Source organism: Acipenser ruthenus, chromosome 15, assembly GCF_902713425.1.
Source record: "Acipenser ruthenus chromosome 15, fAciRut3.2 maternal haplotype, whole genome shotgun sequence".
NCBI classification, from domain to species: Eukaryota; Metazoa; Chordata; class Actinopteri; order Acipenseriformes; family Acipenseridae; genus Acipenser; species Acipenser ruthenus.
This window is the reverse complement of record NC_081203.1, coordinates 19,634,116-19,661,177: the sequence shown is the minus strand read 5'-3', so window position 1 is coordinate 19,661,177 and position 27,062 is coordinate 19,634,116. Positions and strand designations below refer to the sequence as shown.

Genomic DNA, 27,062 nt, shown 5'->3' with positions numbered 1-27,062 from the left:
TGTCACTTATCAGGGACTCGGACACACAACGCAGTCAGAGAAGGTTAACCACAGAGTCAACTCACCAGCCTCATAAAAGGACGCAGCTGTCATGCATTCGTATTGGAGAACTATTCATGGTTAAACGGCGATGAGTGCAGTTGCTTGCTGTGTTCGCGTTACTCCTAAAAAGGCTGCGTTGCAGTCGGGAGTCTGCGCCTGACGTCACGGTCTGTGTAGACAGAGCTAGGACAGCTATGGGAGGTTTCCCAGCACAGTCGGCTGAGCAAACAGAGACCGACTTGATTGATTTTCTGAATGCAGAAGACTATAGGGTGCGTTCACGGAGATCATTCTGCGCAGATTCTGTGCAAAATCTGACCAATTTAGCCAATGATCTTCTAAGAATGATCTCCGTGAATGCACCTTTATTTTTTTTTATTGTATATTTTGTACAGATTTGTTTTTTTAAATCAAGAGTTTAACTTTATATTGTTGTCCTTGCTTTCATTATCATTATTATTAAATTGTGCAATCATATCTTTGAGTGAGCGCTCAGTGTATATTGCAATTGGTCAATATTCATAGTTGTTTGTCAAAAGTATCCCAATGTATGCGTCTGTTACACACTGTAAATGGTGATTTCTTGTTTCTTTGAAAATATATTTATTCAGGTCTACAAGAGCACAACACAAACAAAGCAGTACATAACTAACAAGCTGAACTTTTTTGTTTTGGAACTTTTTTATACTGGAAAACAGAATAGGGTGATTTTAGGAATATACCATCTGTATATATTTACCATAAATAAATTGGGGTGTTTATAGGAATGTACTATATACATGTATTCAACATTAATTGTAGGGTGTTACACTACCATAAATTAGGGTTTGTAAACTTTGGACAACCACTGTATACGCACACACATGGTATTAATCTATTCCCCAGCAGCTTGCAGGATTACATTTTTAGGTGCCCTGCCAAACATGCAAACGAATGTTTATACATATTGTGGCGGCGGCAGACAAAAGAAACACAACAAAGGCAGTTTTGGGGCTAAAATAGCGGTAACAACGACCACTGTTTATTTCTTCCTTGAGAAATGGAAGCTCTGAGAAATGAGATGGGGGGCTGCTAGTAAAACCTGGAATGCAACTGCTTTGCAATTGTGCAATACAAGTCTTACTGACACTGCTAGGTCATATTAAAACCTGCATACTGAGGGGGGCAGGGGAGTTCCTGCTAAGTGACGCGTTTGTGAACTTCGCAGAGTCTTCTGGGGAATTGAATTGTAGTCCGTCGTGGTGATGTCGTAGTGCAGTTATGGTCAGCGCTGTAATGTCTGTCGTGGTGATGTCCTAGCGCTGTTATGGTCAGCGTTGTAATGTCTGTCATGGTGATGTCGTAGCGCTGTTATGGGCAGGCGCTGTAATGTCTGTCGTGGTGACGTCCTAGCGCTGTTATGGTCAGTGTTGCAATGTCTGTCGTGGTGATGTCCTAGCACTGTTATGGTCAGCGCTGTAATGTCTGTCGTGGTGATGTCCTAGCGGTGTTATGGTCAGCGTTGTAATGTCTGTAGTGGTGATGTCCTAGCACTTTTATGGTCAGCGTTGTAATGTCTGTCGTGGTGATGTCGTAGCGCTGTTATGGGCTGGCGCTGTAATGTCTGTCGTGGTGACGTCTTAGCGCTGTTATGGTCAGTGTTGTAATGTCTGTCGTGGTGATGTCCTAGCAGTGTTATGGTCAGCGTTGTAATGTCTGTAGTGGTGATGTCCTAGCAGTGTTATGGTCAGCGTTGTAATGTCTGTCGTGGTGATGTCCTAGCAGTGTTATGGTCAGCGTTGTAATGTCTGTCGTGGTGATGTCCTAGCAGTGTTATGGTCAGCGTTGTAATGTCTGTCGTGGTGATGTCGTAGCGCAGTTATGATCAGCGCTGTACTGTCTGTCGTGGTGATGTCCTAGCACTGTTATGGGCAGGCGCTGTAATGTCTGTCGTGGTGATGTCCTAGCACTGTTATGGTCAGCGTTGTAATGTCTGTCGTGGTGATGTCCTAGCACTGTTATGGTCAGCGTTGTAATGTCTGTCGTGGTGATGTCCTAGCAGTGTTATGGTCAGCGTTGTAATGTCTGTAGTGGTGATGTCCTAGCACTGTTATGGTCAGCGTTGTAATGTCTGTCGTGGTGATGTCCTAGCAGTGTTATGGTCAGCGTTGTAATGTCTGTCGTGGTGATGTCCTAGCGGTGTTATGGTCAGCGTTTTAATGTCTGTAGTGGTGATGTCCTAGCACTGTTATGGTCAGCGTTGTAATGTCTGTCGTGGTGATGTCCTAGCGGTGTTATGGTCAGCGTTTTAATGTCTGTAGTGGTGATGTCCTAGCACTGTTATGGTCAGCGTTGTAATGTCTGTCGTGGTGATGTCCTAGCGGTGTTATGGGCAGGCGCTGTACTGTCTGTCGTGGTGATGTCCTAGCACTGTTATGGTCAGCGTTGTAATGTCTGTCGTGGTGATGTCCTAGCGGTGTTATGGGCAGGCGCTGTACTGTCTGTCGTGGTGATGTCCTAGCACTGTTATGGTCAGCGCTGTAATGTCTGTCGTGGTGATGTCGTAGCACTGTTATGGGCAGGAGCTGTACTGTCTGTCGCGGTGATGTCGGCGCCGTCTTGGACTCGCGGTGATGTCGTGATACGTTTAAATAGTACTGTAGGCAGCATACCGCAGCTCATGGCTTGAAACCAACACTAGCGCTTCACCAAGTCCTGGGTTTTAGAACAAAGCTACACTCAATTAAGTCTATTACTTACAATGTTCAGGAGCCAGGAGTTAAATATAAACGTTCCTCTGTTATAGTTCAATGTTAGTATTAGTAAACCTACAGACTGTGACTTATTCATGCCATGACGAGAAGTGGGAACAGTTCACGGGGCACATTTTCCATGGGCATGACTGTTCAAACTCCTGGCAGCAGGTCATTTCAATAATATACCTAAACAAGGGAAGTTCTGAGAGCTAGGAGACTGGGGCTGGTTAATGCTGTAGGAGGGCCTGCTGCATTCCTAGAGGAGGCAGGGGAGAAATCCCATCTGCAGGCTGTCTGTCTGGCCTTGGGAAAGCTTGAGTATTGTGGAGCTCGAGAGCTTCTGGGCTGCCTTGCCTCAAGGGCAGCCAAAACCACTTTTTTTTTTTTTTTTACTGCAGCACTGCATGCAAAGCTGCCAAAGAAAAGACCGTTTTTTCCCTTTTCTGTAAAGTAGTTACACATTATTTTGCTCGTGGTACTGGACTGACTGCAATATAGAATAGAAACCTTCTACACTGGGTGGTGATAACCAAGGCTTTAGCATCCTGTTCACACAATATAAATCTTACTTTCATTTAGGTGAAGCCTAGTCTTCATGCCACCGCACAAGAGATGGGATTCTTCTGAGGGAGGGTTTGACCAATAACAGTCCTGGTGACAATTCCATTAACAGGTAAAATTAAATAATTAACCTCTTTAATTAGCTCTATTTGTTCCAGCCATGTCTTTCACTATAAATCGGTCCAATTAAACCACTGACCAGGTCCTAAAAACACTTGATCAACAAAGTATACCCATTAAAACCAGGCTGGAGTTGCTGAGCCCTGCTTGAGATAAGTGAGGATAATTGCGGTCCAAGCTAGTGAACACCTGACATCCGGCAGAACTCACTGTCTTAAAGAAGCGCAACTCTGAATGCCAACGAGCAGCACGGTCCTGAATGTGCTTCTCCAACAGATAGCATTTTACACTCAATCAATCCGAATGCGCTTCTCCAACAGATAGCATTTTACACTCAATCTAAAAATCGGTCCAACGACGCAGGTCCCTGAACAGCAGTCAACTCGACATAACTTATGCAGCTTTCACAATGCTCTCTAAGACTGCAATGGGACAGCTTTAAACCAATGACCCTGATAGAGGGCTATTTAAATTCTCATTGACACACAGTGCAGGGGTTTTAATAGGCTTGGGTAAAGAAACCAAAGGATAGACATGTTCTCTGGGCGCTTGCAAAATCAGGGTCACTCTTCTCTGGTGTGCAAAATGCTACAGTGATGGAGAAAGAGAACACAACGCAAGATCTTTCCATCATCTCAGGCTACTTGTGTTTACTAGCGATTCAAAACGGATGCAACACTCATATCCTCCAAAGATGCAATCACAGTCATTAACATGAGGTGGTCACAAGTCATCCACACAGTGTGGAAAAGCATCATAACAAACCAAACCACAATTATGTTACAAAACTGGATGATGAAATTACGGTACAGTATTACGGTACAGTATAATGAATGTAAATTAAGTGTTACATGGGTCGAACAGTTTTATAAATATTTTAAATACAAGACACTGAGAAAAGTAGACTATTAATAATAAAAAATTATTTGACTGAAGGAGATCAAGTTGATCCCAGTTGTATTTTGGGCTGCATTTGTGGGTACATGCTCCTGCGCCCCAGGTTAATTAAAGCACAACCCTAGATAAATAAGACATAAGAAACAGAAAGCCTGACAGCTCATTAATAAGCATTGTGTGTGCCGAGCTGTCGCAGGTGGTGGAAAGGGAAGGGTGGGAGGGGGTACAGGAGTCTTATCAGCTTCAAACAAATTGACATTCATTTGCATGGCCGGCAACAAACCACCCGCGCGGCCGGCATGAAACTGGTGCAGGATCCTGCGATAAGCCCTTCCCTGTAGAGACAGCCGTCAGGAATAAATCATTCTGCGCACAGGAAACCAGGCGGGGAGAACACAACTTCAAATCACTTCTTTAATGTGTTTTCAGACCAAGGGATTCGGCTGGGATAGTCGCAACAACAAAATCTATAATGTTATAGCTTCAAGGACTGCTTTCAGCTGTGTTAAATCAACTGGCATTGCCTGTATGTGTGCCGATTAATCCCCAAAACAGGTACGGTCTGAATTGGACACTGCGCTCTGAAGGAGTTGCCAGTTTGGTCTTTAATACGGATTAAATCAGACACATTAACTGTAAAACCCTTTAAAAGAAAAAAAAAACAACCTTTAAAAACTATCACTTAAAACCAAAAAAAATGAACACATTACAGTAATGGCCTAAACTACCTTCCTTTATGGTTCACAGCTGATTTTTTAAAATTTTGTTTTTAAAGTGTAAGGTTTGTCAAAATCCCATTTGCAGCACTCAAAAAAAAAAAAAAATGCAACTTGTATCCATCTGAAATTTAAAAAACATTATTCGTTTTTGTTCCAATAGAGAAGATTTTCTCTCTTATTGGACACTCTGTATAGGACGCCCTGGCTATTTAACTTTATGTTCCTAAGATGGAATACTGTAGATAAGTGAAGATAATGATATTTACACTGCACAGTACAGCACAGATTTGAGTACTTTAGTGCACCTGAATAGCCCCTGCATCTCTCTGTCTTTTTTCTCTCTCTTTCTCACTGTGTTCTTACAGATGATCTCTCCAGACCTCTGTTGACCTCCTATGTTGCTGGTATAACTCTCCATTAATGAACAGTAGAGATGGCTTTAAATGTTTAATGCACAGTGGGATTTGGGGGCTCAAACCAAAATTACCAAATGAGGTATGCCCTTGTGGCTCAAAGAGCTTGCTTAAGTTAATAAGCTGCAGAGCAAGCGGGTGAGTCAGCAAGAGAGAGTAAACGCTTTAAAAAAAGATTGACTTTAAACTCGCTCCACGGCTCTGGCTCTATATAAAAGCAAAAAAAGGTACAATTACATATTTTAACATACTAAGCCAACTGGCAATGCCCCCAAATTCAACAAAATGTTTCTCAAGGAAAAGCCCTTTGGCCCAGGTATATATTTTGCAGGCAACGCTGCTTCCCCGCACCCAGGTAATCCAACCACTAGGACTAAATACCTCTCTTCCAGTCTCGGCTCTGACCACTAGGACCACACTGCATCCCAGTACTATAGCTTTAACCACTAGTCAACACAGCCTTCCTGTCCTCAGCCCTAAACACTAGACCACATGGACTGGCAAAAAGACCAAACCATCCAAACCCAACCACAGAACAAATTCCATTCCTGACTTTTAAAACACTGGGAAATATCTCATGTGGAAATGCTCAAGTTTGGTTCCTGTAGGGATGTGGAATCTTGGAACTAAACTTAAACAGGAAAACTTGACGCTGGCTTAGTCACTTAAAAGTAAGTGAACACACACACACACACACACACACACACACACACACACACACACACACAGTGACACGCACACACAGTGACAAGCATGGACACGCACACACACACACACACACGCACACAGTGTGACACACACACAGTGATAAGCACTGACACACACAGTGCGACACACACACACACACAGTGATAAGCATGGACACACACACACACACACACCAGTGAGTTAAACACATTTTGCCTGAAGCAGTTTTTAAACATACAAGTGGATCTGCCAAAATGTACACGAATTGCCAGCGGGGAGATCAGTATAAATGCAATCTCACTCCAAGACCCGGTCAAAACACTGATGGTACAGAAAGCCATCCATCATAGCACAGGGGCTGCAGGCAGATTGAAAAGAGGTTTTAAATGTAATTATTAATTTTTTTTAGTACTAGCTGTATTATCGCTTTTCTTGCATTTTTGGAATATAGATGAAAAGTTCCTGCTGGTTCCTTGTACCTATTCACTTCATGTATTATAGTTTAAATTACTCCAACAGCCTACATTAGCTGCAGTCAGACTAATGTGACCATCATCAAGGAACATGATGAGGCAGACCATCATAGTGCTGTATCTGTATATCCTAAAAACACAAGCAGATAACCACAAGACCTCAGTACAATAAAAGGGCGGAGGGCGGTAAACATACTAATAATGCTAATAGGCAAGAAACAATTACAAAATTTTGGTTAGAAAATGTAATACATGTCAGCGAACACTGACCCTTTCTGGTAAGGTGACAAAACACAGGATTTTACGCAACAGTATTCGACTACCCATCCTTTGCAGACAATTAACATGTTATCCTGGCCCGTGTTAGAACTTTGTGAGAGCTCCCAAGGCAGGAAGGGGATCAAACCAGAGAGGACATGCTCTGTAAATGAGACCATTCAGTAAAGTAAAAGGTCTTGTAGTCTTCATGTGCCTTCAAGTGAGAGAAATCAGCAACAAGCAGCCTGCCACTCTGACTGATGTGAGACGATGCTTAGAGGAGTGCTCCTCAATAGAAAGCCCCGAGGTCCAATCTCCTCTCAGATGCCTTCCCCTAAACAACGATTCTTCCCTTTTGTCTCAACATCTCGAACAGTTCAGAAAGTCGCAAAACCTCACGAGCAGGGAGCAAAGACGACCGGGTGCTCCCAGACAACTAACACCATAAAGTGTCTTTGTTGATTCAGAAATGATGAGGGTAACAGATTAGAGTTTAACCCTTTGCAGTCCATTTATTAAGTGCGTGTCAGGTCCAATTTATTTTCACACGCACAGTCAAACGGGTTTAAAAGGCCCTGCATATCAATAAAGCACTCACTAGGCATCTCCAGCCCCGCCCCACCCTTTCGTTCGCTGTAGCTTTCACATATGCCAAGAAATAAATAATAATAATAATAATAATAATAATAATAATAATAATAATAGTCGTACATACCGATCAATCATCTCCTGATCACTTGTTTTATCACCAAACGCCTCAATAATGTGATCCAAGTCATTATTTTACTACTATAACATCTGAAAAAAAGCTCTGCAAATGTCCGTGAGCGCTGATGCAGTAGCAGCCAGGTTGTTTCCTTATGGCCGCCGTTATCTGATGCCAGGGGCAAGTATGACTATTCATGAGATACGCCCTTTTTTTTTTGGCTTGTCTCGGCTCCTGTCGCTCCCACTCGGCCATTGAATGGTTTTCACGACTTTTTCCGGAGAAAAAACGACTAGAAACCCGTTTTTTGCGTCTTTTTGATGATGTCGGACACGGTCCGACATTGGACCGGATAGGAATAATTGCAATGTCGGACCAGGTCCGACATAGGACCGCAAAGGGTTAATCTGCCAATTGTCAGATATTCTGCTCTATAGATATGCATTTCCTATTGGAACTTACTGGAGGCACAGTAGTGCAGTATTTCACCTCATCAGCATCTGCAGGCTAAATAAATACTCCTAGACCCTATTTAGTGCAATCTCTTCACACGACAATTAGGGCATTGAGCAATCAGAGAACAGCTTCAATGCACGTGGTTCACCAGGATGAAAAATAATACCCAGAGCTTTCTGACAAAGGCCATCGCAATTATAAAAGATACAGAGATGAAAAATACATGGTGGTCAATGTCAAAGGAACTGGATATGCTGGTATGTAGGATTTATTGCAATATAGAAAAGACCCAATTTCCAAATCATGTTGACCAGTCTTGACCATAGTCTTGACAATAGCAATTTAGTTTGTATAGTTTTATATCTGGTTTTGGAGTGAAATTAAGCTCATATAAAAAAAAAAAAATTGCATCATGTCTGGCCTTTAGTCACAAGGGCTGATTGTAGTGCCTCTTAATGAAAAGCAACTTTCAAATATAGGTCAATTGAACTGGGAATGTTAACAGCATACATGCAGAGAACTCTTCCTAAACCTTTAACCATGGTCACCTCTAGTGTTTATTTATACAGCTGGCAGAGTGTAATGTAAGATTATTCATTCAATATTGATTCAAAGTCTTTGACACAGACACAAATGTTACACACATAGTTTCATCCACATTAATATTGTAGTACATCATAAAAATGAACAGCACTCTAATGGATGGCTTAGAAAAATGTCCAATATGTTAAAGCTTAACTGTTTAAAACGTGTTTAATCCTAAAACGTTTAGGAAATTAAAACAGAATCCAACGCCCCGAATTTCAACATAACCTATTCTAAAAAGTAGATCTACATGTGCATGGTTACACAACCTAGCTGAAATGTCAGGGTGTTGACAGTATGGCTGCCGCCTCCGTTTCTCCTGGTAAGGCAGGGTCCTGTAATGAAGAGTTGAGAGGTGTCTGATACAGTAATCTCGCATGGCACCGCAGACATACCATACTGCAGGCTGGTGCAAAACTGGTGAGCAAACTGACTGTGTGTGAACATCCTACATATACTGTAAACAAACAGCATAAAAATATATAGAATTGAGCTTATCATCTGAAGGGAATATTTATGAGTTAATGAAAGGTAAAGGGAGGAAGTGCCTTAGGCAATACTGATATCGGCTGAGTTTTCTCACAGCACGTCACAATGATTCGTGCCATTTGAGTTTATTTAAAAAAAAAAAAAAAAAAAGGGAGGCCAGACCGTTCCGGATCTGTAGGGAATTCAATAGCATGCTCAGGAACAGTGATATCCAGTTTTATACTGAAGCACTGTTGGGGAGACCATAATATAATGTCACCTGGGTCTCCTGCAGTTCAAGCAGACCAATGAAGAGCAAGTCTGGAAAAACAGATTGTATTGCAGTGCAGCAATCAACATTTAATTGGAAAGGCAGGCAGGCTGAGAAAGTACCAACAACTGGGAAAATGAATAAATCAATCAAATTGCATTGAATTGGTAGGCACTTAAATAACCAAGCGTGCAACCAATCAAACTACAGAGCAATCCTGTTAACCTCTTAGCCATCAACAAAACTGTTACAATAAAGACAAAATGCCATTACTGTATAAGCCTCCAACACTTTGATTGTTTCTTTATAATATAATAGCGATATACAAACTTTGGTTTATTTCTTTTTCACGTAGAAGGAGAACAAACAGCCTCACGGCTCTGCAAGCATAAAGCACAGCTCAATCTCTAACAGATAAGGGGTGCCATTCAGTCCAGGGCCTCTCTCAAGAAGAAAGCAGTGCTGAAATCTGTTCTGGTTTTGTAATGTGGAACGCACTACCATATGCACATTAGTAGCTAGGGTGAGATCACCAAACTGCACTTGACCAGAGTAGCTGGATTACAGTACTTCCAGAGGGACCAAGTTGCCATATCAGCAGGATTAGAAACTCACAATTATCCTGCCCTATTTGCTGCATGAACAATTCCGAATGGCAAACCTTCCGACTGCAGGTGAGACTTATTCATGCTGTGATAAGTGTGATCAGTTCACAGTATATTTAGCAGGGGCCCCGAATGCTTGCACCTGGTATCAATAATATACTTAAAAACACGAGTAGATCTGAAATCCAGGACTGTATAAAGGACTAGTGTGAGCTTCCAATCCTCGGCTATCCCGATTCAGGGGGACACACTGCTTATGATATCAGGTACACAAAGTTCCAGGGTTAAAGGGGTTAACCCAGAAAAGTATCCCAATCATTTCTGAGGGTCATCAGAACTGCACAACACCAACTTATAGCTCTTCGCCGTTTTCGGTTTGTTTGTTTTTTCCCCCCCAGGGAGCAGAGGGACTGGAATCTCCTGTTTCCCTCACCGCTACGTGACAAAACAGTTGACACGTCCAGGCAGTACTTCTCGTCTTGCTGTTCCTGTTGTCGTTGTGGCAATGAAGCAATACCTTGTCTTTAAAATGGTCCCAACACTACAGAAACACTCAGATTCTAAAACTGAAGCCTGTTTTTCTAGATCACTCTCTCTACCTCTCTGTCTCGCTACTAACACATTTTCACAGCAGGGTCACCTGCTAAAAAAGAAACAGAAATTACAGCCTGTCTGCCTGGCACTTAGAGCTGATTACACGGGTGTGCTCCAGCGCGCTTGTCCCTCACAGTGGGAGATGAATCAGCTTCCCTGATTCAAGGTTATCAGCTCACAAGCTTAAAGCTGTAGTGTCCAACCATCAGAATTTTTCCTTTAAAAACAATAGCTTTCTGTGAAATTGCTTTACCGGAACCCATTTGTTACTGCAGGCTTGTAGTAAGGAGCAATTACGGAGCGCTGTGGTCGGTGTATATGCCCATGAACATACGAGCAGTGACAGTATGGTGTGAGAGCAGCAGCAGCAGCACCAGACTGGGAAACGCAGTCACCCACATTACACAGTGTCAATCTCTCTGAACAACGTCAACACATCTGCCCACCCTGCTTCTCACAGCAAACCCCCTGACAAGAACATGGCATGACCTGGCAGGTACTGTGAGAATCCCAGAACCTGCAAACACATGAAAAAAAGTAATGGACTAAAAAGTTAAATATATATGTTGTTTATGCCCAGTACACATTTAAGAGTACATTCATAAGCACCTTAAGAGTAAATACAGGAACATAATATTTAAATTAATCTTTGCAAAGTGTGGCTCTATATATTTGCAATGCATTAAAATAAAATAAATACCACTGGATATGTTTTCTACCTTACAATGTAAGCAGGTCGTAATGGTTTCTCATATTGAAAAAGTACAACTCATACTATAAGGCTTGAGATATCTAGGATCATTTTCAATGTTTAGGAGGCTGTGTGGTCCAGTGGTTAAAGAAACAGGCTTGTAACCAAGAGGTCCCCGGTTCAAATCCCACCTCAGCCACTGACTCATTGTGTGACCCTGAGCAAGTCACTTAACCTCCTTGTGCTCCGTCTTTCAGGTGAGACGTAATTGTAAGTGACTCTGCAGCTGATGCATCGTTCACACACCCTAGTCTCTGTAAGTCGCCTTGGCTAAATAAACAAATCATCATCATAATAATAATAATAATAATAATAATAATAATAATAATAATAAATAATAATAATAATAAGTCAACCTTTTTCTTACTGGATCTCATTGTTGAATCTGTCTTGCATTCATCTAGATCCCAAGGCCAGAATGAGCTGGCGAATCGCACGGGTCCACAACATTGCAAAGTTGTTAAACATACTTTCTTTTGTACTTGTTATTTGGCTATCCTCATTCTAGCACACAGTCTATTAATATTCATGGTGCATCCTCTATGAATCCCCTTTAAAATGGTCCAATGTTAAATATGGATATTTTTCTATACCGATAAATTCTGTAACTGGGTCGTACGTGTGCCTGCCTCAAACAACGTCTCATTTTAAATTAAATTAACCTAATAAAAGCTAACAGCCTTGACGAATGTAAGGAGAAAAAAAAAAAAGAGAAATTATTGTGACTCTACATTCTGGTGCTCTAATTCAGTAACCAAATGTAGGGCTCCAGATATCTTTTTTTTAACCTACATTTAATTAAAAAGCACTCACGACTGCCCTCCACAATGAGAGATCTTTCTGCCTAGCTGTGCCATTAAAAAACATCAGCAGAGGCATGAAGTAATACAATTCCAAAAGTAATAAAAGCCATTATATTGCTCTGAACGCAGGAAGAGACAGCATAGCAGCAGGGGCAGGGAGGCATGGACCCTGTGTGTGTGCCTTTATTTTACAGCAAGACTTCACACTATATAACACATTAAAGTAGAAACATATCCCAGGAGTAAAGAATATGTTGTGTAGGACTTCCTTTACCCCAGTGAATTCACTACAAAACAAAGGATGCCAAGTAGCAGTTAAAGATAGACATTGTTTGTTTTATTCCAGAAATAAATAGTACATAAAGTTATTTATTTTTTCCTTTTTTTTTTTTTCATTCCTTGCCATTGCCGTTTCTTCACAGTAAACAGTGGCTATAGACATGTTTTAATAAAGTAATAACATGAGGTTTACTTGTGACTTTGTAGTTAAACAAGCAAATAAACTGTTTTATTAAAGTTAAATTTAAAAGGTAGAAATGCCGTTGTAAAATGAAGGGGGAAAAAATCCTCACTGTTTTGGTTCTCATTTATTACTTTCCACATAACAAAGTCACATCAAAAAATATCTAATACATACAAACTATATAAAAATCATTACACAACATTCCAGCAAGTTGGTTACTGTTTAAGCAAGGCATTTCAGAATGCTGTGCTTGCCTTTTTTCTGCCCCATGAGATTCTGACTCGCTCTAAAGCAGCACAATGCTTTTTTGACCAGATGGCTTTCCACAGAGCTCACTATGCATGCGCGCACATAATCTGGTTTGTTTACTTTTTGCTGTCTAAAACTTTTAATTAGAGGCTCAAGAGCTGCTGTGTTGATCCTGTGTGTTTTTTTTATATACTATTATTATTTATTTCTTAGCAGACAACCTTATCCAGGGTGACTTACAATTGTTAGAAGACATCACATTATTTTTACATACAATTACCCATTTATACAGTTGGGTTTTTACTGGAGCAATCTAGGTAAAGTACCTTGCTCAAGGGTACAGCAGTAGTGTCCCCCACCTGGTATTGAACCCACCCTAACCACTAATCTCACATCACAGAGCTGTTTTTCATTTACCATTTTTGAAACTGTCGCGCAACTTCTGGTGAGATGGTAAAATAAGTAATACGAACATCAGATTTTTGTATCCGAATACATGTCAAAAAATACTCGTTCAAATTCGATATTTGTCCCAGCACTAGAATTTATGTTTAACTGAGCATTTATACTTCTAAAAATTGCAGAAAGATTGTGCTTCACTGACATGACAAGTTGAAAACAGCAAAGTTCTTGAGCAGCACAGAGAGCTCTCCATAGGCAGAATCGCCAGACACCTGCTTCATCCACCCTAACAATATAATCAGTGGAAATCCACTCAATCGAAATCACGCATGCGTACAGGTGGAAAGTGCAGACTTGATATTATTTTATTATTTAGCAGACGCTTTTAACCAAAGTGAATTACAGAAATTAAACAAAATATAAAAGTATAGAAGTTACAGGAAATAAATGAACAAACACATATATACAATATATACAAAATATAAATAAAGGAAAACACAAAAGATATAGGAATAATAAATAGGAATTCACAAATAAAAGGTTGAATAAGTGGGTTTTGAGAAGACAGCAGAAAGCAGTCATAGACTGAACAGTCCTGAGGATAACCGGTAGCTGGTTCCACCACAGGGGTCCAAGGGAAGAGAGAACAAGCACGGAAAGAAGGAGATGAAGAGAAGGCATAACAAGTCAGACAGTAGAGGATGAGCAGAGAGGGCGAGAGAGAATATAAGGAGACACGGGGGATTGGAGATAGGAAGGAGCGGTATGATGAACAGAGCGACAGGCAACAACGAGGGTCTTAAATGGATGTGAGCAGAGATAGATAGCCAGTGGAGAGTGTGAAGCAGAGGGGTAGCGCGAGAGTAGTAGGGCTGGGGAATACCAGACAAGCAGCAGAATTTTGAATAAATTCAAGAGGGCAAACAGCCGAAGTAGGGAGCAACGACGGTTACAATAATCCAATCGAGAAAGAACAACAGCTTGGACCAGGAGTTCAGTGCAAGAAGTAAATAGAAGAAAAATTACAAGTTTCTTACAAGAAAAAAAAAAAGGGTATAAGGATATGGAGCTGCTAAACAAAGAAATATTTATGCACAGTGGTTTAGAGATAATATAAAATAGTTTAAAAATAAGAAATCAATTCAAGATCATTATTTTCTTTCACTTTTATTTCTATTTGTGCATTTCTCCTGCGTGTACCCTCGGTTGAAAACCCCTGGATTAGTGCACTGGATATCTGGGAAACAAAGAACAAGGATTAGGCCGATTTTAACAGGAGCTTTAGTTATATTAGGATGGCTTATCAATATACTATCAGTTCAGAGACAATGTGCTGAAGACTTTACTTGTTTTGAGAGACAGCCTGCCACGTCGTCACTGCCGATGAAGAGATCAAGGAGACATCTGCAAATTATAAGCAGTCAAGCCAAAATACTGCAAAAATATGTATTCTTGGAAAATGTACCTACTACTGTATATCACTGAATTTTAATTTTAAAATCTAAATTTGAACACAGGTAGTTATTTTGATTTAAAAGCAGGCTAATCACTTAGAGGCCGTAAACAGAGAATTCTGAACAAATAAGTTTGTAACATAAACCCCTGCCACAGGGGGGCAATTTTGTGGAAAGAAAAAAAAAAACACATCCCCAGGGGGAGGTAATGCAAGGAGAACTACAGTAATACAGTCGCTGTGAAGCTGATGAATGCAGAGTTTACAGCCCTGCAAATATTAAACAATTACCTCAAACTGAAAACTTCAGTTTATATATAACCACCTAAGACACATTGTTACATGTCAATCAAAGTCACAGGCAGAGAAGTTTTTACTCTTCACAGCAAAGACGTTGCAGAAAGGTTAGATTAACATCAGTAATCATACCCAAGATTTTATTTCACGCATAATACATTTTAATGAAGTCTGTACAAACAAAACTTCCACAGGAATAGAAATGTACATTATGTTAGTTATTCATGAAACAACTCAGTGGATCCATCAAGTGTAGCATCATGGTGTTCAAACTGCTCACACAGCACTGTTCCTTCAGGGTTAGAGGATAAATTAAGTGGCGCAGTAAGGGTGCAACATTTAATTGATGCATCGAATATTGATCATCTGTCCTTACATTTACAGAGCTTCCCGACATATTGGTGAATCGATGCATCAAACTAGAACCCAGTTTGAAGTCTCCTGTTGTCTGTTAGCATTAAAACTGAGTGTGTGTGTGTGCTTCTTTTAGTGCTAGTAAGGTAGATCAGCACGTTGCTAGGATACACACTTCAGGCCTCTACATTCGTGGTGGACAAGCCAAATCAGAAGTAGGCCTATTGTATTCATGGTTTCTTGATTTAAAAATTAAGGCAATACATTTTTTTTTGTATCTATTAAATCTACCGATTTACCTTTTGTTTCAAAGCATCTTGTGTTTGGATTACATGGCATTAGTATATAAAAAGAAGCTGAATTTAGTACAATAGTTAAATTAGTCAGGATTTGTGAGATGAATTAAAATGTTTTGCTTTGCTTTTGGACATAAAATGTTAACAGTAATGAACAACCATAGTTCAGACAGAAATGACTTCTGTTAAAATATAGTATTTTTTATTATTATTACAAATGTCAAAGGGACACCTGATGCAGACACATGTGTATTTTCAGTTGTTAACTCAAGTCCTTTGTATTTCTTTTTTTATAAATCAGAAGTGTTCTAATTTGAATGTAAGTTGTGACTTTTTGTTTAACTATTATGCACAACAGCGTTTTCAGTTATTGGATCTTCTGTTAAAAAAAACACTTGTTCTTTATTTTGAAAAATAAAATGTCAATTCATCTGTCTATATGATAATCAAATATGAAATTAGGGTGCTGATTGCACCACTATGGCACAGCAGCACATTTTTGGACTTTAAATTATTGCTTTGTAGTCTGAGAGTGACTAAGCTGCTTCTTTCTGCTCCAGTGTCATCATGACATCTCCGCACAATAGGATGACTCTTGGTGTGTATTTATAAATCTCATCCCTTCTGTTTTTCTCACTCTGTTTTGGGGTTCTTGAAAGTTCCAGGTCTGTCTCTATGAGCAACACAGCAACAGCGTTCACTTCATCCTTCCTGCTGAAGCTCCCCGCCCACACGTTAAAAGTCAACTGCAACTTTTAAATCCTGCTGTTATGAACAATCTGTTCATCAGCCAAGCGCTCTTACAGCGCCACTGACCTGTTTAAAAGTAAAGGACTTAAAAGCTAATGAATCAGTTTAGTAAATGTTAACTTGAAATGCAGGGCTCCGTCCTCTGCATCTCCCTCTGGTTCAGAATTAACACTTCACGGGAAATCTGTATTTGTTTAAGCTTGTAGGTTTGAATACAGGTTGCCTGGAAATGGTTATTACTCAATTCATGTTGACCTACTTCACGAAATAAATACCTTTCCCAGTGCAGCTGGGCAATGTCCCTCCTTCATGACTTGTGTCTATGATTGATTCTTTCTGATTACTTTAAACCCATCCCAACAACTGAATGGCAGCAAATTCCTACATTTCTACTGGAGACTCCGCTAGTGAGATTTAAAACGAGATTGAAATTAGGAATAGAGGTTTGTTCATGGGATTTAAAGATGTATTACAGTTAAGATACAAAGGACTTAAAACAAAATTGCAAATTGTGGTGAAATATAAAAAATGCCTAAAGACAGCAAAGAAGGTACAAGTTAAGGGTACAAGTACTGTCGAGTTACATACATATTGACAGAAAATAGCGCCCAAGGATTTTGGAAAGCAACCGAAAACAATAATTTCATACAGTATATAAAAAGCGAAAGCCCCCCACCCCCACCCCCAAAAAAAGGATTACATAAAACTCGAATCTAGCTAAAAATAATAACCGAAATTAAATAAAAACCGAACAGAAGCCCTAATTAGAAAGTATAGCATAGATAGGAAATTTAACATGGGGATATGTCAGTTTTTTTAGCTTTAAGCCTTTAAATACCACCTGCACTGAAGCCAATCCCTCTAAGTACTGAATTACTGCTTGTACCCAATCTACAGTACTTTACACACAGCTGTTCTAACCACAGAGCTACTGTGCCACCCCCCGTCCCTTCCACTCTGAAGCCACACACTAACCACTAAGATACTTTCAATAAAAGTTACCATGGCTCAGGGTAACCAAGGTCCTGTCATGCTTACAAACCATTTATACTGGAAGTGCCTCAGACAGACTTTCCCATTTCACATGCATGTAGGTCGCTGGTTTGATTCCTGTCAGTCCCGTCTAAATTAAGGGAGATTGAGTCCTTTAGTTAAAAGGACTTATTTCCGAATCAGGGCTCCAACCTTTTAAAATGTAAACGTCTCCACGGTTTGTTTTTGTATTGCATTATAATACTGACTCAGAGGTATTCTGGTGCATTATCAAGCGACCCTGCCCCCTACAGACCGACTGTAAATCCTTAAAAAAGGTGAACCTCTGGCCCCTCACTCCCATCCCCACCCACCGGAATCACATGCACAAACTGGACCAGCTTTGGCAAACGAAAAAAAAACGATTAACGCAAACAGTCTCGTCAGCAAATGTTTGCTTAAAGTAAATGAGCAAGTTGAAAGGTACACAGCTTTGGGGGCAGGGTTCCATTGTACTTTGTATTTGCACAGATTAGCTCTCCACTCCACTGTTGAAACAAATGACCTCATTGTAGCAGTAGTGTGTGTACAAAAAGTCAGTTGTTACTCGGAGTTTTGTGCTATCGGGCTTACTAGACAGAGGCATTCCAGCAGTAGTGTAGATGATAAAATGCTCTGGTGATGCAATAAGCTCACTCCGCCAGTGGCTCGATGATATTCACAATACTAGCTGAATAAAGACATCCTGAGGCAAGCACCACAGGAAACGTTATGAACAAGAGGTGGTCAGTCAGACCATCAATGCTCATCTGTTTTCTAGTAACTGGTTGATCAAAAATCTTTGCAGGTTCTCAAAGGAGCCTAATGATTTAGCAGAACGTAGGTAGTCCTACTCTCCGTCATAAGTATGTCTTCACTCAATTTCCAACTGTGTCCTCGACAATACTTACAACAGACAATAAATCTGAATTGTTGGTTAAAGCATTAACACCAAAGCAAAATGTACAGGTTTTTACAGTACGCTTTCAAAATTCAAATGCATCATTAGGGGGACTTGGAGCAGCTGGCTATTCACTAGCCTCTCAGACCATGTACCTCTGGAGGCCTGGTTTAAATCTGTCTGCTCAGGTTTCAAATGAAATGATTCTGAAGGCCAGCCCAGCTCCAACAGACATTAACATAATCCACACCACATAAACAAACACCATTCAGCTCCACTGGTAGTCTGTGCTGGAGAACCGCCCACAGATAAAACAACAGGTCAGGACTGAGGTGCGCTCGAAGTTCTCCAGGCACTTAACTGACTGTACTTTCCCATGATCTTTCAAGAGCAATTTTTAATTGGGTGGAAAAAATATGATATATGCACTGTAGTAGATCAGTGTCTTAATGGTAATTGTAATAAGTATACTGAAGGGCTGAAAGTTTATATATTATATATATATATATATATATATATATATATATATATATATATATATATATATATATATATATATATATATATATATATATATATAAATTCATAGGACCTATTTTTGTATGCCAATATCTAAATAACAATTTATTCATTTGTCAGACAAACCTTGTAATTTTTGCCTCTGAACAGTGCATATTTGTGTCCCAGCATTTCTAAATGAAGTTCACAACGCAGTAAATTCTGTGATGCATGTATGGTACCTGTCAGTGTCGCTTCCAATTCACTATCCAATTTATTCCCTCTTGGTTTCGTCAGATGTGTGGCTTTAGATTTTTGCATTAGGGATACTAAGCTTGTGGCTTTTCAAATGAGACAAACTTTTAAAGCTTTTTCTGAATCCTGCCCAGTTTAATTGTTCACTTTACTGTATCAGATAGATCCTCCCAGTATGCCAAGTCTTCTCTGAAGTGAAGGAAGGTGGGATTAGGGTTTCAAAGAGAAAGAAAACAGGTTTAAGAAATAACAGGTGGTTTAAAGTCCTGCCTAGCCAAGCCTTTGTCACCAGTACATATTCTGAGATCATTGAGTTTCTGGGAATCAGACACGCTTTGATGGACCGAATGATTTCTATAACTTCCCAAGTAAAGAGGAGCCATCCCGCCTGTTATAATTGAAGGGCCGAGTATAATTCCTGATTGATGCTGAGATTACAAGTCTGATAACAGATTATATAACAGAGACATTATGCACCTGGTGAGAACGGACGTTGGGCTACCTTACCTTGATCTTCCATAGTTTGGAATCGCCCCTTTAATTCTAACTAATCTGCTCAATTTGTTAGCAAATAGTCAAACTTCCCCAAATAATAGCTGTGAGTTGGCCATTTCATTTTTTCATGTGCACAGAATTACATGGTTAACTTTGACGTGTACTGTACTTGTCAATTATGTAAAACAAAGAAAAAAAAGGTCACAGTATATTTGCCATGAAGCAACAGCAAGAATCACTGGAATTGCTTCTTCCCACATAACTAAAGGGTCTGTGAAACCAGCAGCCAGTGTTTAAAGTTTTTTTTCAAGCAAGCCTTATGTTCAAGGGACTGACATGGGTAATTTCACACACAACTGTCTAAGCCTTTCCAATTAAACATCAAATACTCGGTTTACAGCCTTCATCTACTGGAAGAAGTATGTGGGCAAGAATCTGACTGCCGCCCAGCGCTTTCTCTAAACCACCAAATTACACAACCCAACTACCTTCCACACTGCAGCCCAGCTCTTTCTTGAACCACTGAGCTACTCAAACCCACGACCTTCCACCCTGCAGCCCAATGCTTTCTCTAAACCACCAAATTACACAACCCAACTATCTTCCACACTGCAGCCCAGCTCTTTCTCGAACCACTGAGCTACACAAACCCACTGCCTTGCACACTGCAGCCCAGAACTCTCTGACCATTGAGCTACACAAACCAACTGCCTTGCACACTACAGTCCAGCTCTTTCTCTAACCATTGAGCTACACAAACCCAATGCCTTGCACACTGCAGCCCAGAGCTTTCTCTAACCACTGAGCTACTCTACCTTCCACATTGCTGCTCTGCACTAGAATGACCAAACCACTGATGTTTCACATGGACACACTACTTGATCAGCTCTCTGGACAGACACAATAGAGAGACAGTTATCCATTCCAAAGCCTATTCAAGCAATCATGATGCACAATAAAGCAAGGCACATATTTGGAGCCAGGCAGTCAGTTATCCAGCACGCTAGGGTAGCAGATGCGGTACAATGGAACAAAATCCCCTTTTATGCTAGTAAAACTGCTTTTGGCATGCTATTAAAACTGCTTTTGGTCAACAGCTATGTTGCAGATATTAGCAAACTATAAATAAAACAAACAGTATATTAACAACTCCAGCAAATATTGGCAGCATTTTAGCTAAACATTATTCCACCAGAAGAAATTTCTATTTAAAAGCGCTCTAGGGAGTATTAAACCCACACACAAGCAGGCTTTTAGCTGAATTCTAACATTTACACTTCAATTACCTCCCTCACTTCCAAATCCCATCCCTGAGGGATCCAGGTGGCTTACTAGTTTAGGACAAGGCCTTGCATCCTGCAAGCTGAGTTTGAGTCTGGTCCAGAAAAGGGCTGCTACAGTCCCAAAGCTAAAGTAACTATATATTTTACACTTAGTGACTAAATGTAATACTATCCACCTGTTTCCAGACTTGAAGCACGTAGTCATGTATGACAAGCACAAATTAACACACATAACAACCCACCCCACCCATGTCCGGACATAGTATTTTTAAAAAGCAAAAATAAAAATCTCATTGTCAATGACCCTATGGACATACATTGTAGGCTGCTTTTACTTGTCATAAATTATAGTCCATAGTATGTCCCCTTTGCACCCCACCTTTTACTCTTTTTTAAATAAATGTTTTTCTTTAAAAATCTGTAAGACCAAAACATTATCACATGTTCAAAAACATCCAATTAGAAAAAAAGAAGAAAAAAAAAAACATATGAAAACAGACTATCATCAGATCAGGCCAAGTTGCAAAATAACATTTAGATGCAATTGACCGGTTTTTAATACGAGTGAAAACATGACGGCATGCAAGTTTCGAAGCCCCACCAAGCCCGTGTTTGCTCCTCACTCGGCTGGAGTCAAAGCTGTGCCTCTAGGTCACGAATGGGATGAGCTGATACCACAGAATCGAGCTGCTTCGGCCTGACATCTGATCAACAATGTTGCTTTTATATTCCCAGAGTATACCCCTGGATTGTCTGGTTATTACACAGTTGTATACTGTAATGGGTCCCAAAGAAAAGCCATTGTGAATTAAACAGTAAGTACTAAAGGTGTGTGTCTTGGTTTGAACTCCCCTTACCATTGCTGTTCTTCCTCCTGTCCCCTTTCAAGTCAGACACAGTGTGCAAAAAAGTGTTTACTTCAAGAGACATGTGTTTAGCACAAACTTGCAACACACCGAATTGCTGTGCCCTGGCAACCCCTATAAGATGGCTAGAAAAGTCTCTAAGGGAAGGTGCATATTAAAGCACAGCCTGCCCCTCATCTTAGCAATCCTTAAATATTGGGCAAGCGCCTAGATCCTCAATACTTAGATACATATTTGATGAATATGTAAATGTGTCATCTCAGTCAGCTTGGTTTGTTTGATTTCACATCAAAGTAGACAGCAGCAGTGTGCTTGCCTGTGTGTACTGTAAGTGAGATCACAGGCTAAAAGTGACATGACACACTCACAAACAGATTGCTTTGGGTAACTGCTGCAGTGTTTTGAGAAGATTGGTGTTTTTTTGCACAAACTGTCTTCTGCATTCCTGAAACACATCCCATGTCTGCTGTTGCCATTGCTTCCTATCTGAGCGGACTGCAGTGGTGGGAGATGAAAGGAAATCTGTAGTGTGTTCTAACCCAGTATTTAGGCAAACTGCCAGCACCCCCAGTAATTTAGACTAAATTGGGACAATCCATCAGCAGCTTTCATGCTGGCATTGTTTCCATTCCCTGCACAGGATTCATATCTATTAATACAGTACTGCCGCTATGCTGCAAGGTTCTCCTTATCCAATTGTGACAAATCTTGTTAACATTCTTATTCAACTTGTGTTGCAAAACAGTATGGAGGCAACTGTCAGTGCGTCCAGCGCTCTAGATAAGGTTCTGGGTCTGGGAGTAACTTTCCCTCGAATTTTAAGAGTAAAATGTATTTTCATGTGTAAAATGCAACATTACCTTGAAGTAATGAACAATCTCGATAAATACAGCACAGTCTTTAATGGTAATGGGATAGGCATTAAAAGAGCCTTCCATTTTAACTGCAATGTTACTTTGAACTGCTGTACAACCCCGCGTGTGTTCTACAAGGTTCTTTATCAGCGCATTTCCTTTGAGGTATCACGCTGACTCTGCAAATTAATGACGTTACTTTGCCTATATGTTAACATTAAATTCTTCAACTCAGTGAACATGTTAAAACTTCAATATAAAGCCATACAGATAAATAAAATAAGGAAATGAATTAATTAATAAGTTATAAAACAATTTGATTTCTTATTGTAGGCACCTTTTTTAGCGGTCGATGGTTCCAGTTGGATTTGCAGCTGGCACCTCATTGGCTCGCCTACTGAGGTTATATCTTGGGAACCACTTCCCCAAATGTCCTGAAAACTTGCATAGTCATTTCTTAGGACATGCTATTATGTGCACAGCATAGTGGGCTGTTGGTTAGGATGGCCATGATACTGATTGGTCTAATTTTATATTACATCGTTACTGACATAACTCTGTAAATGTTTTAAGTGTAGTCGGTTTTGAAGCCTCAGTGCACTGAAAGCCTGTTTACATATAAATAAAACGTAAGTACTCAAGTCAGGTTTGGCTTTGGCAAGCACAGGGTAAGAGTTTATCTCATCTCAGCTTGCTTCAGTATCAGAAGCCTTGAAAGTCGTTGACTCAAAAAAATCACGCATTGAAGTTCTTACTGATTAAACAAACATTTCTTTTTATACAAAACATATACTCTAGAAACAAAGGACATGTGTCTATGAGATGGGAATTTTGCCTACAAGTGATGGCCAAAAATGAAATATTTACTATGGAAGTTGTTCCACCTATAATGGAACTACCACAGGGTATACTGTTGCAGAACTTGATTCCATTTCTCATTACATACAGCTAGAGGAAATAGATTAAATAATACCATTTTTATGACACGCATAAATCATAACATTATCTAAGTTTATCAGTGAAACTGCATGCAATGCCCTATCTTGCTATTTACAAATTGCTATTTGGCAACTGTAAGCAAAAGAACACATTGTGGTGGTTATGTAACCCACTGTAGCATTGAAAAACAGCTGGTACTGTAACTATCCTGGCTTCAGTATACAGCACCTGCACACATTTACAACAATCACGTTATTACAGTTCCAGGGTTATTAATCAATAGCACCAAACTGGCGTAGTCGTTTAATTTTGTAACTACATTGAGAGAAGTGGATTTAAATTTAGAACCTGTTGGGGAACCAGGATCTGTATTTATGGGGCTTAAAAAAAAAAAGATACCATCAATATTTGAAAGTTTTTTTTTCTCTTTACTACCTCTTTCATATTTCTGAAAATATGAGCAGTTGCACTCCTTTTACACAGCAACCAATATCCTAGTGGAGGAAGCTTGTGTACAGATCACAGAGAATATGAAAAAGTAGCACGTCAATAGCTTTCTAATGCACTTGCTATATACTGTAAAAGAAAAAAAAAGGTGTAGTTCTCAAAACAGTTACGAACGGAATGATATTACAGTGTGAAATTGAGCACGATTGTGAGGACACAGCTTTATTAGTGGTGTGAATTTATCATCCGTGAAACATTTTCAAGGGAACTGCTGTACACTGACCCCCGATGACTTCTTTATAATGGCCAGTGCTTACGCAGGGAGCCCTGCACTGCACATGAAATGGCACATTGTTCCACTGTGAGAAGTCTGGTTAAAATGGGGAAAGGAACAAGACAAGGTCATTTGCTACATCTTGTCATCCTCGGTTTCCTGGCGTCATGAAGAATTGTAAAGGCGACTGTAAAGGCCCTGTACTTTGGCTAATATAATAGCCCTACCACAGTGCCTCCTATATAACAGAGTCTGCAGCTTTTCAATTTCGAGTACAGTTTCAGACCTCTGGGACCTGGGTAATCACAAGCTATATATACACCTCCATCACAGTGTTACTGACTGTTCTGAACCTACAGTGTATGACTAATACTCGTACTTCAAATTCAAAACGCCTACGTCCACAAAAGACTCAAAGGCAAAAGCTGAATTAACACTTTTCAATCCGTTCCTTTGAGCACTGAAATTCCCGTCTTTGACCGGGGAGGTTTACAAGTCACAGGTATAATCGATGGAATTGCATCTTTATTTATTACCTAATAGTATAAATTATTTATTTGAATTCTCAAGTCTTAGTCCACTTGGTAGAACATCCATTTATTTTTATATTTTCAATCTTAAATTTAAGAAATATAGCATTAAACAATATTACTGGTCTTTACTGTCGATTACCACTGTTAATATATACTTAGAAAATAGTCTATTTCCTGGCATCTCATTGGCCAATACCCTTGGCAGGGGGAGTATATTAACTTTCAATAGATTAACAGGAAATATAAAAAGTACCCATAAGAGCCTTTTCACCTGGACAGATATCCTTGAACCACCTAATGTTAAAGGTTTAAAACACAAAACTTGTTACGGGTTTGTTTGTTTGTTTGTTTTTTTGTTTGTTTTTTTAACAGCTGCCCATTTTCTAAGCACAAGGCGACCCTCCTGGGTGGGCGGTATTGGGAAATATCGGACCTGCCAGGGGCTATAAGGCCCTCCGCCTGAGGCTTTACGCCCTTGGTCGGTCCGGTATTGCCCAATACAGCCCACCCTGTCGGGTCTTATTGCTTACATAGTAATATGTTCTGCACATTTCTTTACCTAGAACCCAAATTAGGTAAAAAGGACCTCAGTGTTTCACATGACTATTAAACTTCTTTTGACGAATTTGTCCCCAGTATGATCGATTCGGGAGTTGAGAAGGTGTAGCCTGAAAGTTGCAGTACCAATACCTACTTTTGATTTTGTCTGTCCTTCAAAACTTTCATCTTGAAAATGTTAACACGGCTCAGAATAGAGGGTGTTCGTGACATTAGTGGTGTGAGTTCGACGCAGACGTAAATGGGTTCATAAATGTTAATAAATAATGATTCGATAACGTAATCTAAAATACGAGAATGGAACCTGCAATGACAAAAGGTTAATTTGTTTAACTGATTTTGAATGAATGCATTTCCATGATTACAAGTTTGACTCGCATTAAACACTAACTGCGCAGGTCCTCGATATGTTAGCAACTCCATACACATACTGTTGGACATTTAACAGTCAGGTTTGATATTATTAATACCTTTTTTAGCGGCTTTACAAATTCCAAAATGATTTTAACGACACAAAAATGTACTAATGCCAAACTTGGATTGGATAAAGCTGCAGTTAAAACATGTTGTTAGCATTACTGTTTTGCACCAGAGAGAGAATGAATTTACGCTAAATGCGTGTTTTAAATGAAATTCTGTGGACGTCTAAAAGTCACTGTTGGATTTTCTAAATTACATTAAAATAAAAATGATAAATAATTAAATTGCGGTGATTAAAATAAACAATACAATAGTTTAGAATTCTAATATAATAAAATAACAACAGCATTAACCACCAACCAATATGTTCAGACACAAAAACATACCTCAAATTCTAGAATTCATTCAAGCCGAGCTAACCATAGCCAAGCACAGGTTAGCATAGCGTAGCAAATCTAACTTTGTTCCCCAGCTCCCGTATAAATTCCACTGCCTCGGGTGAAAACAATAATTCACTGTGTATGAATAATCAAACCAGGGACCTGTCCCCGGATTCCTGCTGGATATTTTCACACGAGTTCGCTCGCGTTTACATCCCAATTTCGCCCCCTCTGTGCAGTGTGTCGAACACAAAACACCATACCATCACACATGATATACAGCTCCAGCAACCGCCGGAAGACATTACCCAGCAGAAGAACAATATCCTTAACTCACCTTGTTGGCTCCCTCTCTCCCAAATCGTTTCGCATGTAAAAACCCCAAACCTAGTAATAACGTTCCTTGTCTGCACTTCGCTCCTCTCAGTGTAACAGAACGGGGATCTGTCTTTTTTTTGTTTATCACCATCACCGTCTGTATCCCGGTGTCTTTGTCTTCTCCTGCTGCTTCTTCCCCGTGAAACTAAAAGTCCAGTTTAATATTCCAGCAAGAGCGAGAGTCTCTTGGTTCAGTTGGAAGTTGAAAGGAGTTAGTTACAAACTAAGTTGCAGCTCCGCCTCTCGCTGCAGCTGCTGGAGGGATGAGGTCACTGCACTACAACGCCCCCGCCGGACTCTCGCGAGAACGCCTGGGTGGTACGAGTCGAGAAAGAAAGAACGAAAGAAAGCAAAGCAGTGCAACAGCTGTAGGGTAACGTTGCTCCGGCAACCACAAAACCGCAAAAATGCAGTCAGTCACTATTATTATTATTATTATTATTTATTTCTTAGCAGACGCCCTTATCCAGGACGACTTACAATTGTTACAAGATATCACATTATTCAGATATCACATTATTTTTACATACAATTATCCATTTATACAGTTGGGTTTTTACTG

At 40.0% G+C, this 27,062-nt stretch overlaps 1 protein-coding gene across 2 annotated transcripts in view; it reads right to left on the bottom strand.

Moving 5' to 3' along the window:
- The window catches only part of LOC117422445 (signal-induced proliferation-associated 1-like protein 1), a 99,666-nt gene extending 72,831 nt beyond the window's left edge, over positions 1-26,835 (bottom strand). For both annotated transcript variants that reach the window (XM_058987356.1, XM_058987357.1), the window contains exon 1: positions 26,460-26,835. The gene's annotated coding sequence lies outside the window, so the exon portion shown is untranslated. The remainder of the gene's footprint in view (positions 1-26,459) is intronic.
- Positions 26,836-27,062: the final 227 nt, after the last annotated feature.